Source organism: Balaenoptera borealis, assembly GCF_965194805.1.
Source record: "Balaenoptera borealis genome assembly, chromosome: 8".
Lineage (NCBI taxonomy): Eukaryota > Metazoa > Chordata > Mammalia > Artiodactyla > Balaenopteridae > Balaenoptera > Balaenoptera borealis.
The window spans coordinates 67,118,885-67,131,839 of NC_138865.1; the positions used below are offsets into that span (position 1 = coordinate 67,118,885).

Sequence of the window (12,955 nt, forward strand, 5' to 3'; positions counted from 1 at the left end):
TTTTAGTTCTTTTGTGAATTATCTGATCATTTTTTGGCCTGTTTATCTTACTGGTTTCTTATCAACCTATATGAATCCTTCATGTTCATATAGATATACACATACAAAAATGGTAAAATAAAACAAATCATCATCATCCTCTTGCTAGTGTTAGGTGCATAATTCTTATTTCACTCCTTTCTGTCTGTCCTGTACATGGGAAACAGGGATGGCAGCCAGGACTGTGAGAACACAAAGGTTGCTGAAATGAGGCTGCAGCAGCTATCTGCCTATCCTTTACTTGGGCCAGAGTTGATTATACCACAATTATAAAATACTAATGTGATATAATAAACACAAATACATTTATCAGGCAGAAGAAAACTTAAGATGCCCCTAACTCCAAGCAAAGAGCTACTGAATAAAACAGAGGGACATTAAATCCACTCATGGATTTCAACTAACTTTTCCAATGTTTATGGCATACCCTGGTGGAGTTCCTATCCCTTAACGAATTTAGTTGAAAATTTTAGAGGTAATAAAAGTTTACTGGAAGGTGATGGATTAGATCTGATATTTACCTAATTCCTCATTATACCTCCTCTTCTAAGGCTCCATTCCCTTGGAGTGCAGTTGTTGTTAGTGGAGGGAAGACAGGTAGATAGATAGATAGATAGGGACCATGTAAATAGACATGGTCTTTGACCTCTAAACTCCACATTAGGGCAGTTGGTCTGAGAACACTGACATCTTCTTCAGGGAAGAAACTCTGACAGTATATCTGAATTCCCGGACAAGAACTGAGACATTCAAAGAGCAAGGAAAACGTGAACTAGGGAAGAAGTGATGGTTCATTCAGGATGGGGAAGCAGGTTTGTCCCTGGGGGAACCCGGTGTAACACTATGGAGCTGATACTACTTCTCTAGCTCGCTAAGGTAGGATGGGTAGGATGAAAAGACAGGGAAAAGAACTCAAGCTTTCTTTCTCAAAAGTATAAGCAAGGACTGTCTTGATATCTGTTAGTTAGGGTTTCCTTTGATTGTTACCTGATGTATATGTACTATGATTTGATTTTTAAAAATTCCTAGAGTTTGAAAATGTGTCTCCAAGTAAGCTGAAAACCTACCCGATTAACAGATCGAGTTGATCTATTAAACCTCTATGAAATATAAAACTCTATTAAACTCGACTAAACCCTGTGCCCATTCTCCTTCCCCTCAGTCACACTGAGATATTCTTGTACATTTCCCAGGTGTGGCTTCAATTCCCAATAGTATTTCTGTGGCTTCCTTTAAGACCACACTCTAACTATTATCCTGTAACCTCTGCCTACTCTACCTCACTGAAAAAAAGGCTAATTTTTTCTTTAGAGTATCACAGTTCTTAAAAACTGCTGGGCAACTGTCAATGTGAACTGGCACAACCTTTCTGGAAGGCAATTTTCAATTTGTATCAAAAGGCTGTTAAAACATTCAGACTTTGATTAAGTAGTTATACTTGTAAGAGTTAATCTGAAAGAAATAATCAGCAATGTCCCAGATATTTATATGCAATGATGTTCAGTGAATGGCTAAAATAGTGAACCACTGTAAATAATCTTTATGTCCAGCATGGGGGATTAATTTTGTTTGGTTATCCAGCACCATGGAATGTAGCCATTAAAAAAAAAATCACATTTTTAGAAAGCAATTTAATCCATAGAAAATCAGCCACATTAGGTACACAAAACAAGGTGGAACAATGATACATGAAGACTCCCTGTGTTGTAAGACAAACCCAAACTGAACTTTGACATAGGCTAAGCTCAATGTGGCTAAGAAATGTTTAACATTTTTTTCCTTAGGCTCCTCTCTTCCGCCTTCAGGACTCCTTTAGTCCTCAAAGTAGATAGAGCAAAGAACTCGGGCTCGGGTATCCTGGCTCTTACACCAGGAAGGGACCTTAAGAGATGCTGCAGGTGTGATGACTTACCCACATCAGACTGCTAATGAGCAGCTAAAGGTGGACTAGGACCCAGGTGTCCCGACCTCCAACCCAGGAATTTCCCTCTAGACCCGGTTACCCACCTCAGGACCACATTCGTGAACGCGCAGGAACATATATGTACTTACAAGATAAGCAAAACTGAATCCCCCTAGCTAAAGACTAAACTTGTTACTTGTTCTTATTAACCTTAATCGGCTCTGCTGCACCCAAACCATCACGCTTTCCCTTTCCCTTCTCCGCTCTCCATCCCAAAGAAAGGGTCTGTTGACGTTCCGTTTTAAAGTGCCCAGCGAGATGGCCAAAGATGCTGGCCAGTGAGCGAGAACGCTCCCTACCTGCGGGCGGGAGACTCTCGGCTGGCGGGGAGGCTTCGGCACTGCGCCCGGGACTGCGAGGACCACCTGCGGCGGCCCGCAGCTAATGAGCTAGCGTGGAGGAGTTCTCCGCCCACCCCTGCCAGACAGACCCGCCCCCGGCTCAGCACCCCACGCCCCCGACTGGATTTTCTTACGCTGCCGCTAAACCTGTAATTTGGAAAACAAGCGGATTTTTCATTTTTGGAATAAAAAGTTAGATAAGTGAAACCAAAAGTGAAACTTAAGTCCGGCTTCCCGTAAATCAGCTTTTCAAAAGAAAAGCTTCAAAGATGAAAACAAATCAATATCTGATGTTTTAAACAATGTTTAAAAACAAACCAACGTCCGAAATCATCGCAGATTTCAGACGTTGGTTTTACCTTCAGAATTCACACTCTAAACTCTGCCATGAGGTTTCCCCTCTTTCTGATAAAAGATTTTACAAGATGACGGATCATCCTGATAACTTGCTATAAATCTACAACATATAGAAAGTAAAATGACAGGCCCATATGGCTTTGGTTTTTATTCTAGAAAGTAGGTGTGTGTGATAGGAAATATATTTTTAAAACGTGGACTTTGTCACTTCCTCAAAGTTCCTCGACATAGTGAAACTATCATTGCTTTGTCATTAAAATAACTTCCCATAAGGACTAAAACCTTTTAAGAATGCTCTGGATCCCTGCTATCCTGCCGTCCTTGAGATCCACGTTGGGGTGGCACAGGTGAGGGTTAAGAAAATCCTCTGGTAACTCCGAATCAATGGTTGAGCCCAAGCTGAAACCACGTGACTCATACTGAGGCGGAGGCAGAATTGTGTCAAGCATTCCCCACTACTGAACTTCTAGGTGCGGCTCTCTTGCTCTTTCGTCCTCTCGCTCTCTAGCGCAGTCTCACTCTCCCTCTCTTCTTTCTTTTTAATTTTAAATTGATATATTGGACTCTTCATTGTTTGCTTTTCCTGTTTATTCATCTCAACTGCAATTCAAATTACTGCATAATGAATGAATATTGAGCTGTCCGTTGTCTTGGATACGGCATTTGCTTCCCAAGTAAGAATTTTCACATTCTTAGAATATCACATATTTTTATTTTTTAACTTGGAAAAATACAGAAGATGATACTGCCTTTAAAATCTGGTGGGGGGTGTGAAATTCTCTTAAGCCTCAATAAAATTGTAATAGATTTGGAGATTAGCTCAAATCTCTTTTTGAGGCCACATGGTGAAATAGAGCCGCGTTTTCTCAACTTTATTCCCTGTGATATTTTCTATTTAACCAGTTTCATGTTTCTAAAAATGACACTCAAGACCCAGGACATAGATTTCAAGACCTGCTAATGGGGTCATGACCATCACGTGGGAAAAAGCTGGCTCTAGAGCCACCTACCACTAACTAGCTGAGTTTTCCTGAGCAAATAATTTACTGAGTAGGCAGGAATAAGTGATATCCTCTTAGATGGCCTCTATGATGCATGAATAATTTTTAAAACTGGGGGCAGTGGGGGGGATGTTTAGTTGCTTGTTTATTTGTTTTACCAAAGCACTTTGTTCAAGGTCTACATAATGATCAGCAGGCAAGGCAGGAGGTGAATGGAATTTGCCTTTCTCTGAAGTTGTTGATGGGAATGGAAGGTATTTACTCAGCTCTCTCCTCAGTGATTTACATATTACTAATCTGAGGATTTGTGATTTTGTTCATCTCACCCACCTGTTTCCACCCTTCAGCCATTCATTTTCCTATACTGTTTATCAAGTTTCTTAATGAAGTCTTTATATCATCTGGAGTTGGAAAAACAGGATGTGTTTAGAAAAAAAGAGATTTTATCACTTCAAAAAAGTACATGAAAATCTAACAGCCAGGGGGGCATCAGTCCCAAAACCTTGTTCGTGTTTTGTGATTTGGGTGAAGTAGATGGAGGAGTGCTGAGATACGAGACGAGCAGTGGGAAACCAGAGCTATAGAACTAGACACCTGATCATCTCCAGTATCGCCATGTCCCATTCACACCCCTCTTAATCTGTTCATTTTTAGAGGTTAAAAACTCATCATTGCTGATGTGCTATTTCTCAGAGTGTTTCTGAGGGTCACTTGCATCACAGTTGACTTGGGATAGGTGTTTAAATACAGATTCCCGGTCTCTGCCACAGACCTGTTAAATCCAATTCTCCTGGGGGTGGTCCTGGGAGCCTATATTTCAACACCATCCCCACATGAGTCACGTGCACACTGAAGTTTTTAAAATTGATGATATAATGTTTAAGGGAAAAAACTGAACGAAGAGTTCTTTGCAAGTACAGTTATAACTCTCCTTCCTCCATCTAATTTGGTTAATTGGTATCAACACCATTCTTCACTCTACCCCTGCCTATTCTACTTTCACTTTTGCCCCTAAAACAAGAGAGATGATCTTTGTTTGTCCTGACCTTAGAGAGAGAGATTCCAGGCTCTTACAAGTGGGTCTGAAGTGATACTAGCAATTTCCTGGTGAAGGAGCAATTTCCAGTAAACTTTCTTGATCATCAAGGACAGGACATAATAAAGATACTTAAAACAAACAAACAAAAAAATATTAACAAACTGCTTTGTTTTCACTGAATATGTAGAAATGCATTTTATTATTATATATAAAGACAACATCCAGATTTTCCCCCATGTTCTATTTTTGATTGTGTAGGGTTGTAAACCACTGCCGTATGTTATGCCCATTTCTCTCTCTCTGTCCCCATCCACCAACTCTCACCTTCTGTTGCCTCCACCTTTGCCATCCACCCCCAAAGACTGGTGCCAAACAGATTTCATGGAGCAGAACACTTTGCTCTGGTTATACAATACAACTGTTTAAAATACAGGAGCAATTAACATGTGTGGATGGCCAAGGGGTAGCAGCCTTCATCACTTGACACCCATGCTCAGATGCTTCTCTTACTTAACAAGGACTGTATTTGTGTCTTCCTTCCTGTCCTGAGCTGGAGAAGAGCCGGTCAGGTGAAGAGCTCTTGGTTACAAAGGGCAGCTCCCACACTGTGGGTTCTTTAAAACAAAGATGAGGCCTCCAACAATGTCCCTTGTCCTCAAGGAATTCACAAACCCAGACATAGATAAGTATGACCCAGGTAAATGCTGTGGGAAGTTGGGAACACTCTATGGTAAATAATTTAATTCCAAGGAATCTCAATAAATGAACTGAAGGCTGCTAAAAATAGAATTTACAATTGGGAGATACCTTTTCAGAGAATACTGGGAAATATTTTATAGATTTAATATCTTAGAACTAAGTAACCTAAGTGAATGTTGTACAAATCAAATAGTCCCCTTGTGAGTTATTTTACTTGGTTCGAGAATATGATTTAGTTCAAACGTGTTTGTAGAATTGCCTCCGGGAGTATTATTTTATACTCATTCTTGGTTTTAAACTAAGAACACTATGACTTCTAAGAGTCTAAAAGTCTTCAGAATCTCTACTTGAAAGAGAAAACCTGATTTTTGTTTTCTGGTGTAAGTAGTTATTCAAAGGCCAATTATAGTCACATCCAGGTTACTGGATCTAGAGCCTAATTAATCTGCCATTCATGATAATAGATTCATCATAAAAGAATGAGATGTAGTTTTTTCTTTTCCCCACCCTATCCTGAAAGGACAGCAAGGACTTTCTGTTTCTGGAGACAGAGAGAGAGACAGAGAGAGAGAGAGAGAGAGAGAGAGAGAGAGAGAGGGGGAGATTCCAAACATAAACTAATAAACATAAATTTCAGATACTGAAGAGTCCTATTAGAAACAAAAAAAGAAAGAAAACGAGGTGGGACAATATGATAGAATACCTAGATATGAGGCTCCTTTAGTGTGGTGGCCAGGGAAGTCTTCTCTAAGAGGCGATATTTGAGAAACGAATTATGAAGACAAACATGAAATGATTTGCAGGAAGAACATTCCTGGTAGAGGGGTCAACAGATGCAAAAACCAAGACTTTTGCAACAGATGCAAAAACTTGGCAAGTTTTAGGGATGGAACAAATGTCATTGTGGCTGGAGTACAGAGTGAAAGGAGGGGTGGTGATCAGATCAGATCATGAAGGGTTTTGAGGACCAAGGGAAGAGGGCTGGATTCTAATTGCAATGGAAAGCTGCTGGATAATTTAAAGCAGTAGGGTTACCTGACTGGTGTTCCAAAAACATCACTCTAGCTGTGGTCTGAAGCATGGAGTGTAGAGGGGCTAGCATGGAAGCTGGGAGCCCTTTAGGAGCTATTGCTGTAGAGTACATTCAAAATATAATTTGGAAGCAGAACTAATAGAACTTGTTGAGGGATATTAGTAGTAATAGAGAAAAGGGAATCAAGGATGATAGATATGATGTAATACGCTGTTTCAGGGTAGGATATTATAGCCAGAATTACAGGCTTTCACAATATTTGTAAGCTCTTTAAGGAAGTCTAAAAATGAAACACAAACTCTCCCATTAAATTATCACTGGAAACTGGTTGTAACCCATCAAGAGACTCATAACTTATTAAGAAGAAATTATTGATACAATCCTTTGTAGAAATGGAAAGTTGGTGGCAGTATGCTGGAAGTGGTCCAAGGCCTTGGTCCTGCTCATGGGATTTAATCAGGGTACAACATGACTGGTCTAGGTCATTTGCTATCATAAGCTGAAGAAATTCACTGGGAACACTGTGCTAGAGATGAGAGGAAAAGGCTCTGAGTTATGGTTAGAGCATTCCTTTGACAAGTATGCAGAGGGAAAGCCTCAGAGGCTGAGAAGTGCCATCAGCTAAGGCAATAGCATTAAGGTGTGTGTTTGTGTGTACTCTAGGCATGAACTGGTTTACTTCTTACAGAATATGGCAGAGTGGAGAGTAAGGGGAAAGCATAGGTTTCATTCGCGCTTGTGCATGAACAAGTCAAGTAGAAACATGAATTATAGACTAGAGTAATAGACATTTTACAGCCCCAAGCAAAGGCCCCCGACGCAGAATCTCTTGCTAATTTTGTGTTAATCAGAGCTGACATAGCAAAAGAGAAGACCACAGCAGCATTTTAAGAGTAAGATAGGATAGTGACACTCTGACCTCAAACACTGAGGTAGACTTGGAAAGTCAGAAGCAACACAGGCATACTTCTACCTCTTGAAGTCCAACTCTCTCAAGGCAAGGCCCCAGGGGGTGAAGATAAGCAGTTTCCCCAAACCCAGTGAGGCCTGGCCTAGGTGTGAATTGGACAAGGTGGTTCTAGTTTGCAGCTGATATATTGTAGGGTTGATATCAAGCAAAATCATTGGGTATCCATTATTCTGTATGTCACAGACTCCAACAGTTATGAAGATAACCCTCATTTGCTTGGTTTTGATAAAGGGGATAATTAATGCCTGCTGTAACCACAAAAAAATTAACCCAGTGAACTCATCATTTTTCATGTGTTCTTGGAGATCCTAAGAGGAAGATGGGGAGTTGGCATGGGGAAGAATAAAGTCTAACATTGACATGCTTGTTTCCAGGTTTGCTTGGAAGAAGTTTAATGGACACTGTCAGGCCAAGCTGTGCAGCACTTCCAGGGATTCTTGCCACAGAAGGAAGAGAAAAAGAATGAAGAATGAACTCTGGGTATGGTTTTTTGATGTCCCTGGATGGCCCAAACAGATGTTGTGTCCCTCTTGTGAAGAGCTGCAAAAGAGGGAATATATAATAAGGTAGATAATTTTATTCATCAGAGTCCAGGGACTGTTTTCAGCTTAAATTGAAATGCTACCTGGGATTCCAGGTAGGAGACCAGGCTGAATTTCTCAGAGGTGCCGGAGGCTGAGAGTCACTGGCTAGGAACAGGGTTATGTGAGTGGCATGGGCTGTAGGTGAAGGGACTTATCAGGGGTTTAGTCTAGTGATATGGAAACCTCATGGTTGAGAAGAAGGAAAAATATAAGCAGCTACTGTAAGTGGAAAAAATATTTGGAAAGAGAAATAGCTAGAGAATATTTTAGGCGTTTCCTGTTAAATATGCTGTGCAGATCATTTGCAGGGACTGCTTAAGAAAGCTTATGTATTATTCTTAAGTGCTTCAGCTGTCAGTTGATGTTTTCTTAGATTGCTATTACATGCTTGGACTGAACCATGTGAAGCTTCAGTTTTATTCAGGTTACACTCTGAAATATAATCGCCCACTGCTCAAAAAAGCTTTCCTTGACTTGGCTGCCTCCTTAAATTACTATCATCTCTGATTACTCCATTTCAATGGCAAACCTCAACAAACTATATCATCACTTTTTCAACTATCAAGTTAACAAAACAAAATGCAATAATTATAATAAAGATTATAAATATAGCATTTTTATAAAATATATAGCATTTTTTGTCAGACACCGTGTCTTGATGATTTACCTACATTAGCTAGTTTGCATTTTACAACAATCCTATGAAGAAGATACTATTATCACCCCTATTTTATTTTTTAATTAATTAATTAATTAATTTATGGCTGCGTTGGGTCTTCCTTGCTGCATGTGGGTTTTCTCTAGTTGCGGCGAGCGGGGGCTACTCTTCGTTGCGGTGTGTGGGCTTCTCATTGCGGTGGCTTCTCTTGTTGAGGAGCACGGGCTCTAGGTACACGGGCTTCAGTAATTGTGGTGTGTGAGCCCAGTAGTTGTGGCTCGCGGGCTCTAGAGTGCAGGCTCAGTAGTTGTGGCGCATGGGCTTCGTTGCCCCGAGGCATGTGGGATCTTCCCAGACCAGGGATCAAACCCGTGTCCCCTGCATTGGCAGGAGGATTCTTAACCACTGCACCACCAGGGGAGTCCCTATCACCCCTATTTTAGACATGCGGATACCAAGGCACAAAACTTAAGTAACTTGTCTGAGCTTATATAACTAGGAAGTGGTACAGCTGAGATTCAAACCCAGGTACTGTGGCTTTAGTGTCTATGCCCTTAACTACCATACAAGTGTATGCTTGTTCACTGCTGGTGGCATCATGCATTTGTTCAACCTCAAAACATTAAACATAGAGTTACCATTTAACCCAGCTAATTCTACTCCTACATATATAACCAAGAGAATTGAAAAGATAGGTACAAAAAGTTGTACATGAATGTACATAGCAGCACTATTCATAATAGCAAAAAAGTAGGAACAATCCAAATGTTCATCAGTTTTGAATGGATAAACAAAATGTGGTATATCCATACAATGAAATATTACTCAGTCATTAAAAGGAATGAAGTACTGATACATGTTACAACTTGGATGAACCCTGAAAACCTTATGCTATGTGAAAGAAGCCATATACAAAAGGCCATATGTTGTATGATTCTATTTATATAAAATGTCTAGAATAGGCAAATCTATCGAGACAGAAAGCAGATTAAGAGTTGCCAGGGGCTAGGGGGGGAAGGGGGACAATGGGGAGTGACTGCTAATGGGTATGGGGTTTCTTTTTGGGGTGATGAAAATGATATGGAATTAGATAGGGGTGATAGTTGAACAACATTTTGAATATGCTAAAAGCCACTAAACTGTACTCTTTTAAATGGCAAATTTTATGATATGTGAATTATATCTCAAACTAAAATTTTCTAAGTAGGGAGAAAACAAGATTTGAGTCCACTGCTGCCATTATATTACAGTGCCATATGGTGTCACCTGAGGAATGGACAAAGTCCAAAGAAGGCTGTCCAAAGCTCAGTGATGCTCTGCCGGTTCAGATTGTGCCCAGGCTACAGTATGCCCCATGAATGAAGTCTAAAGTTAAAATTCAGACTGTGTTCCAGAGTATGGGCAACACAATTCCAGAATAGCTTAATACTGAAGAGCTTCTATCCTTATCCCCACACATGCTCTCCTTCATAGACTGAAGTTCTTGGCTAAACCTGTTTCCCATTTTAATGAAGAAATTCACACTCCTTTCAAAAGCATCCCTTTAAAAGGGAATACCTCTAAGCACATCTTGAACTTTCAAAAACTTTAAAAAAATTTATTACTCTATAAACTTTTATTTATTATTCTAAATATTCTTTTTTAAATTCTGGGACTTCCCTGGTGGTCCAGTGGCTAAGAATCCACGCTCGCAATGCAAGGGGCCCAAGTTCCATCCCTGATCAGGGAACTAGATCCCACATGCCACAACGAAGATCCTGCGTGCCATCACTAAGACCTGATGCAGCCAAATAAATAAATAAATATTTTTAAAAAATAAAAAATAAATTAAAAAAATAAATTCTCATTGGAGTATAGTTGATCTACAATTCTGTGCCAGCTTCAGGTGCACAGCAAAGTGAGTCAGCTACACACATACACATATCCACTCTTCCTTAGATGCCCCTCCCATATAGGCCACCAAAGAGCACTGAATAGAGTTCCTTGTGCCACACAGTAGGTCCTCATCAGTTATCCATTCCATACATAGTAATGTGTATATGTCAATCCCAATCCCCCAATTAAAAACTTTGTTTTCTTAAAAAACTACTTTATGGATATACAGGGAAATATTGAGTAATTTTACTGTCCTGAGGTAGGGGACTTTAAATGAGTTGAGGACTTTATGGATTTTACATCAGTTCTTTCTATAATATGTATACTATTTAATCCAGTATTTCCAATCAAAATATTAAAAAGCTATATATATATGAGGTGATCATCATGATGTTAGTTTTTTTAGGCTCTGGGAAGCCATCTAATTCTTTTTTTTTTTAATTTTTATTTTATATTGGAGCATAGTTGATTAACAATGATGTTACTGACAGTTGCAAAAAAAATCAGAAATACCCAATGATGGAAATTGTATACATACTTGCTGAAAATCTTACATATGTTAAATGGTATATATGAATTCCATTTAACAACATGAAAACCCTTATGCTATAATGCAAAATGATTTTTAAAAGTACATATTTGTATGTGTGTATAAAGCATATATACATACATTCACAAATTCATACAATTAGAAATAATGCACACACCAGTTAAAGTTATATGTCATTTGATATTGAAATAATTTTCCTTTAATCTTCTCACCCCATAGTCTATAAAATGTGTTCAATATCTATACCAAGATTTCTCTCAATTCCCAGAGTAGATATTCTCATAGTCACTTTTTTCACTTATATTTTAAAATACATACAAGAGTATTTATAATGTATGTGTATAAAGTGTATCCAGTGGGTTTCCATCAGGAATCAGAATTCTACTCAGTTGGTTTGACTAAAGAGACCTTAGATGCTAATTAAAGGAGTGGGGGTAGGGTCAAGAGAACCATCCAGTTGAGTTATCCCAACCACTAAGTTGGGGTGAAGAACCATCAGGTTGAGAGTATAACACCAGCGGGAAACCCATAGCATCTCTAGCCTGAAGAGCAAGGGAGGAGAGCATTTCCAGAGCTCTGTGAGCTGGAGCCACAGAGGAGGGGCCACTGGTCAAGAGCTGTAGTTGTTGAGGGACACAACCACTGCCAGATCCTCAAACAGAGAAAGAATGGATAAAACATACCCTACCTCTCTTTTCTCCTGCCTCCTGTCTCCTGTGGATGCCTCCAAAGTCCCAACCCAAATGCAAGCCAGCTGAGAAGAGCCCAGGTGCTGTTTTCCAAAGAGGTCAGCTGCTGGGGTATAGAATAGGGCAAGGAAGGGAGGAGAATGGATATGAGGGGAGGCAAATAGAAGACCCGGACAGTCTACCTGTTTTGCCACCCAGTATTTTTCTTTCCCTTTGCTCAGATGGAAAGAAACGCATCCCCTAAACATGAGAATCACAGAGTCCTACCAAGTACTATATTGCTTTGAGGTGATGGCAATACTCTAACCTAGAAACTAAATTATAATGTTTGTCTCCATCAGTACTCTTCATCCAAGGAAACAGGGAAAGGAAGGGCAGGGAAGAAATAATCAATTAACGTTTTATATACAGAGCTACAGTAGTCCCTGCCTCTATAGCTTGTTGCTAGGCTAAAATTGATAATCATAATTTCCTACTTCATTCACTTTTGTTTCCCTTGCCCTATACAGTATCTTAGTAGATTAGGATTTTTTACCTGGTATGGTGATACAACACTTTAATTCCTGTATGATCTTAAATTTAAGTGCTCCTGACTTTAACAGGTTACTGTAGTTATCTAATGATCATTATTATTGCACATGGGAGTATTAAGATATGCTCAGTGAATCTTTGGGAGTCATGCACATTTCTCCTTGCCCTCATTGTATAGCTGCAACCCAATTTCCTCTTGGTAATTAGGATCAGTTATTCCAATTCCATCATCATGAGGAACCAAACTGATCAGGGGGCAGTTTCAGCTTCCAATTCAATGGAGCTATGGCTGGGTCCTCTAGTGGAAGCATTTCTTCCTTTTGAACTAGGACTTCAAAGTATGATAAACCCAAGGTTGTAGAAATGGTGTGCTGGATATTTTCATTTGTCCTAGGTCTTTGTGCCTAGGAACCTCTACAGACTGTATGGACCTGGCTCCCCCATCTTCTGGCTTTCTTGTGGATCCAGCCAATGGAAGATTTCAGCAGGATATCAGAGCATGGAAGGACAGAAGGATTTATCTTTCTTTTCCACCCTATCCCCACTTGGAGCTTAGGTGCTAGCAGTGGCTACAACTATAGGATCTTACCCTCCTGGGCCAAAGGTCAGCATCGACTGCTTTCCTC

At 39.9% G+C, this 12,955-nt stretch overlaps 1 protein-coding gene across 8 annotated transcripts in view; it reads right to left on the minus strand.

Moving 5' to 3' along the window:
• Positions 1 to 12,955, minus strand: part of CD274 (CD274 molecule) — a 30,606-nt gene that overhangs the window by 15,768 nt on the left and 1,883 nt on the right. For 4 of the 8 annotated variants that reach the window (XR_014248068.1, XM_082404443.1, XM_082404442.1 and 1 more), the window contains exon 2: positions 2,302 to 11,901. The exons of 1 other annotated variant lie outside the window; for it this stretch is intronic. The gene's annotated coding sequence lies outside the window, so the exon portion shown is untranslated. The remainder of the gene's footprint in view (positions 1 to 2,301; positions 11,902 to 12,955) is intronic. 3 more of the 8 variants (XR_014248065.1, XR_014248066.1, XR_014248067.1) reach the window with 3 other exon arrangements.